This window comes from Heterocephalus glaber, unplaced genomic scaffold (assembly GCF_053883595.1).
Source record: "Heterocephalus glaber isolate CG9 unplaced genomic scaffold, H.glaber_assembly_v1.0 deba00000122, whole genome shotgun sequence".
NCBI lineage: Eukaryota > Metazoa > Chordata > Mammalia > Rodentia > Bathyergidae > Heterocephalus > Heterocephalus glaber.
This window is the reverse complement of record NW_028258138.1, coordinates 34,702,995-34,708,994: the sequence shown is the minus strand read 5'-3', so window position 1 is coordinate 34,708,994 and position 6,000 is coordinate 34,702,995. Positions and strand designations below refer to the sequence as shown.

General features: G+C 32.5%; 1 long non-coding RNA gene across 4 annotated transcripts in view; it reads right to left on the bottom strand.

Moving 5' to 3' along the window:
* Positions 1-425: 425 nt before the first annotated feature.
* LOC147830395 (uncharacterized) overlaps positions 426-6,000 on the bottom strand; it is a 42,818-nt gene continuing 37,243 nt past the window's right edge. For all 4 annotated transcript variants that reach the window (XR_015452306.1, XR_015452309.1, XR_015452305.1 and 1 more), the window contains exon 6: positions 426-3,182. This is a non-coding gene — a long non-coding RNA (uncharacterized LOC147830395). The remainder of the gene's footprint in view (positions 3,183-6,000) is intronic.

Here is a 6,000-nt window from a genome sequence, read left to right as displayed (position 1 = left end):
GAATGTCATTATATTGGATACCTAAAATGTACCAATGATTAGAATTAATAATTGATAATGTGAAATAGGAAGAAAAGCTCCAAAGGGTTAGGGGAAGTGGGGGGGATGGGGGAAAGGAAAAATTATGAGAAATGGAAAAAACGGAAACAAAGTCTTTGTAAATAGGGAAGGGTGGATGGGATGAAGGGAGGGCTGGTAATGGAGAAAAAATAAGAACCAAGATGCATCATGTAAAGGTACAAGTTCCCAAAGAGAAATGTAAATGTATTGTGTACCTTAAATGTACCAATAAAATGTACCAATGAATAAAAAAATAAATAAATAAAAAATAAAGATCAGAGGAGGCTATTGATTGAAAAGGATATGAAGAATACCTAAAGTGTACCAATAAAGTTAATGAATTAAAAAAAGTTTATGAAGGGACATGTTGGGATGAAGAGATGCTCTATATCTTAAGATTAATATGAGTAAATTCTCGTGCTTGCTTCGGCAGCACATATAATATGAGAAAATTCTCTTAAATTTAGATTTTTGCTCAATATATGTCGGATAAACTTATTCCTGAATCCTTTCATCCTCTTTCGCTTCTCCTTCTCCAAATGTTCAGTCCTAGAAACTACAATTTTATATTAGACTCAATTTGATGATTCAATATAAAAAGTAATTTTTATAATTTGTGTTCACATGTTATGTACCTCTAATTAGAAAACATAAAAGTCATTGTACCTAAATAGCAATGAGCACACTTGACATCTAGATGTTAGTTGTTAATGCAGAATTACAACTTTGTGTTGAAGTGGACTAGTGTTCTTTCAGAGATATGATTAATTTTAGGGCACAGCTAAAAAGTAGAAGTTCTCAAAAAATAATACAGTCATGTCAAAAGAAAACAAGTTATTCTAACTCTCCACAACCTAAAACAGATGTAATATTTCAAAATAAATGATAGTTCTGGATTATAAATAATAATCATATAAAAATTTAGCATAATTCCCTGCATATAATCATAACAACATGAACAAATTAATGAGTTGAAAGATTGATGATGAATAAAATATTTGTATAGTTTCAATATACCCCCATACATTAACACCAAAAAGAGTAGATTTATAGCAAGGATGCTTATCAGACACCACTTTAATCAACTGATCAAAGTTTATAAGAAATGTGATAAAATAGGTTCCCTCCTGATAGGATGTCAAATAACGATTGCAGCATCATAAGTATGTAATAGACAAAGCCACATGGAATGTATGATTTAAGCTTTATTATTTTCCTATAAGAAATGATATTGATGCAAAAAATTGTCAAAACTTGAATAAAAACTAGAGATTAGATGATGTGGTAAGCAGAATTATGGACCTCAAAACATGTAGACAATCTAATCCCAAGAACCTGTGAATATTATTTTACATGGAAAAAAAACGCTGCAGGTATGATTCAATTAAGGATATCGAGAAGGAGCAATTACCCTGAAGTAATCAAGGAGTTATAAACTTACAAATCCAAATGTTATTGTGAGTATCCTTATAATTAAAAGAGGGAGAATTAGAATCAGAGAGATTTAAAGATACTAAACTGCTGGCTTGCACAATGGAAATATGAGATCAGGAAAAAAGACATGTGGGCTGACTTTAGAAACTGGAAGAATCAAGAAAATAAATTCTTCCATAGAGCCTCCAGATGAAATGCAACCCTGTCAATTTCTTGATTTAGTGAGAACTATTTGTATTTCTGATTTCCAGAATATAACATTAAAATGTGTGCCATTTGTACAACAATGATAGGAAATTAATAAAATGGTATTAATACATCAGTGTTAATGTCCTGATTTTGATAGTTGTATTGTTGCTATGAAGAAAAATTTTGTTTTTAATTATTACCTACTATAAATTTAGAGACAGATAGAACATTGGTAATAACTTACTTTCAAATATTTTGGAGGAAAAATATTTGAATGTTATTTTCAACTTTTTATTAAGTTAAATGTAAATTCTCTTTAGCCTAAATTGTCACCTATCCCCAGTTAAATTTATTATTGTGGTCAAAAGGATAGAACTCCAGACCTAAGATTAATATCCATGAATAGAGAAGCATTTTCATAATTGTACAGACAGTATCTCATTTCTCAAAACAAATTTAGAAAATATTTCAAAGGGACAGAAAAATGGAAGGTATGCATACAAATAACAAAACTTTGCTGTATGAAATTAAAAAACAAAAATATTTAGAATGTTATTTCAGAAGGAAACAATTTGATTCATAAAAAAGAAAGGAAAGATCATGCAAAATTCCAATGTTTCAACTCTGGATAGAATAGTTTATTTTTGTGCCATTTATTGGAAAATAGACTTCAGAAGAATGAAAAAGTACATATAAGTAGGTGAAACTATGTTTTTACATATTCAATTTCTGATGCTAGGGATCCTCTTAGAACTACCCATAAGATGTTTAGATATATGAAGTAAGACTGAAAATGTAAAATTGTAAATTTTTTAATGTATTACAATAAAAGACATCTTGCCACTATTCCCCACCAAATACTTTTCTTTACTTCAAACACACTTATCCAATCATTCTTGCCACTTTTTGGAACAGTTCTAGAAACCCTCTTTGGTGTCCTTAGTTTTGTTTTCATGGCTGCTTCAATGTCCTGAATTGATTAAAGATGTTTAATTTTCATGATCATTTTCACTTTGGGAAAATGTCTAAAGTCACAAGGTGCTAGATCCAATGGATAAGCACACACTCTAATGTTTTCATAAGCCTGTCTCATAAGCACTTGGCAAGAACATTTACTATATTTTTATCACATCCAATAAACATATAAAAGAGGACTTCTTGAACTGTCTTATAAAATGGCAAGAACAATGAGATTGTGTTCAAATTGAAGTGGAGTATTTTGAGAGGATTAATATAAATGTGTTTTTTACTATAATAAATTTTTAAAATTTTAAACATTCACTGTATATTTTGATACAAACTTGTATTATTCCAGATAAAAGGAGAATGGGATATATTTGTCAGCTTTCCCATTCCTGGGGAAACACCCACAATTTACAGGAGAAAACAGTTTATTTGACTCATAATTTCAGAGATTTCAGTCCATGGTCATCTGGCTCCAAGACACAAACATCATGGCAGAAGAGTATGGCAGTGTCAAACTGCTCATCTCGTGACACCTGGGAAGAAGAGTACAGGGCATGTCTTAGTTATTTTCCTCATTGCTAGGACAAAATATCCTACACCCACGAGTTAAAGATGGAAAAGTTCATTTCAGCTCATAGTTTGTAAGACTTCAGTCCATAATTGGCTGACTCCAAGGCAGGGTAGCATGGCAGATGGGCATCACAGAGGAGAAACAGTTCATGGTGTGGCAGGCAGGAGACAGGGAAGCAGCAGCAGAAAGCAATGCCCCCTTCCTTTCCCTTTAATCCCATCCAGGATACCAGCCTTTTGGGTTTGCCACCCAGAACAATGCTAATTCCAGACTGTGAACTAATGTAGTACCACACACCCTTAATTTCAGTATCACATGTCCTAGATACAGCCAGCTCTGGAAAGCCCTACCTGTGGGTACATGAGTCTTTTGGGGGTATACCTAAATACTAGTCAAAACAGTGGAAGACCACTGGTGAGGGATGTATACTCTGAAGTCATGCAGCCAGTGACCCACTTACAACTAGGCTTCACCTCCTTGGAGTAAATTCAGCTATGACCATCAGTGGATTAATGCACTGATGGGTATAGTGACCCCATGAGTCAATCACCATTCCTTCAGTCCAATAAGCCTATCAGGTTGACAAGTACACCTTACTATCACAAAGGGAAAAATCAGAAATGCAGATTTTGTTATTAGTTGGTAAGCAATGATGAAATAAAGGAACAGATGATGTATTAGTCAGGTTTCTCATCCCTGGACACAATAGCCAACACCCAAGGAGAGGATTAATTTGGCTCATAGTTTCAGGGGATTCAGTCCATGATCAGACGGCCCAAGGCAGAAACACGGCACATGGTGGAAGGGCATGGTGGAGTAAAAATGCTTAGTTCATGGCAATGAGAAGGCAGAGTGGAGGAAGAAGAGTACCAGAGAAGAAGAAACAAGGGATCAGGCTCAGACCCCAAAGTTAGCCTGTATGACCCACCCAGGCACACCCAGCAGTGTGCTTTTCTAATCCCTTGAACAAATCCCAAGCCAATCAAGGAGACACAGTTAAGCTTAAAACCACAGATGAATAGAAAGGAAAATGAGAATAAAGAGAAACTGAATGCAAAATTGAAGAAAATGTCCATTTAGTAGAATAAAAATAATTGACAAGTCAAAAAGATATAAATATGAACATAGAAAAATGAGCTAAGTGGCATCAAATTTAGTGTAGCAGAGAGGTTAAATAGGAAATAAAATGAAATCTTTAATTTTTATATATGAATAAACACTGATAGTTTTAATGAGAAATTTTTCAGCAGTGCACTTGACTTTGAAAGAGAAGGTGGGCATACATGGAGGGAATAAAACCATTTCTGTAAAGAGGATGAAAATATCTGTGAAGAGAGCCTCCTGTTTTCCCAGCAATTCCAAATGAGATGGTTCTAAACCAAGCATCTTTAGCTAACATATGAGCTAAAAAACATGTTAATTCAGCCACAACCAGCCAAATACTGCTTTCTCCATACTGACATCTAACATTTCATACTGACAAACTTGGGAGTTAAGTAAATTATGGATATTTTAAGACATTCAATTTTGAGTAAATTTTTAATAGAGCAAGACATAACAAACATGTCTTCAGAAAGTAAGATATATACATATATCATATATATTCATTCTATATATACATATATTCATATATATTCGTTCTAGTTTTTTAATTGATCCTGATGGGGATTTGGTCCTAGTTGCCCATCAAAAGATAAAATTGCTGAAAATTATTATGTTTAAAAATTTTAAGCTTGTAACTTTAAAACAAGCCATGGCTAGTGGATATGGAACATTGTAATTCATAACAAATTGAAATAATCTCCATAAAACCTTAAATATTAGTGACCACTACTCTTAAATCTTTCAAATCATTACAGAAACAACATTGCAAATACATACTGTGCATGTACAAAGTATCAATTACATCATTTCCATTTGGATTCTTAGTCATTGTCAGAATATAAAACAATAATATTTTTAGCTATACTTTAAAATTCTTAAAGAGAAAAGTCATATGATAACCACTAAAACCACATTGATCATATTATACAACAAATAACCTTATCACCCATACATCAATCAGCATAAGGAAAAATAAAAACACAAAAAGAGACTTTGTCACAACAAAACAACTCAAGAAACTTTGATTGTAGGTTGTAATATATATGTTACATGGGAAATAGGTAGTTGCTGTTGACTTTGGGGACAGTCATTAAACTGGTACAATAGTACAAAATCAATCACAATAAACTAAAAGAACAGTTTTTAAATAAGAGAGTCAGTGAGAAGTTTTCTTTGCTTTTCCACAAGGGAATGTAATGATACATGTCCAGAAAATCAATAAAAATGATTCCTTCATTTAGAACTAAGGAATATTTTTATGGAAAAAAAGAATGTGAGAAGGAATCTACTGAATAAAAACATGAGAATAATTAGAATTAGGAAAAATAGAAAAATAATCATACCAAACAACTGTTGCCTCTTATTTTATGGTGCCTCCTATGAAGTACTGCATCATCAACATGATGCACTAACAATCCTAGACTCTTGTAATATTATTAGGGACAAAATTCAATGAAAACTAACCAGATAACCAGTTTTCCCATGGGAAGTAAGATTACATTATTCTAATTGACTTACATCAACTTTAGTAAGAAATGACTTGTATACTCATCAGTTAATATATAAACTTGCATCTCATCAGTGTGGGATAGCAAAACTGTGATTGTTGTGAATAAGTTTACTTGACATAAATTTTTGAATACCATATCAGAAGTAGAATGATTTATTAACTTCTC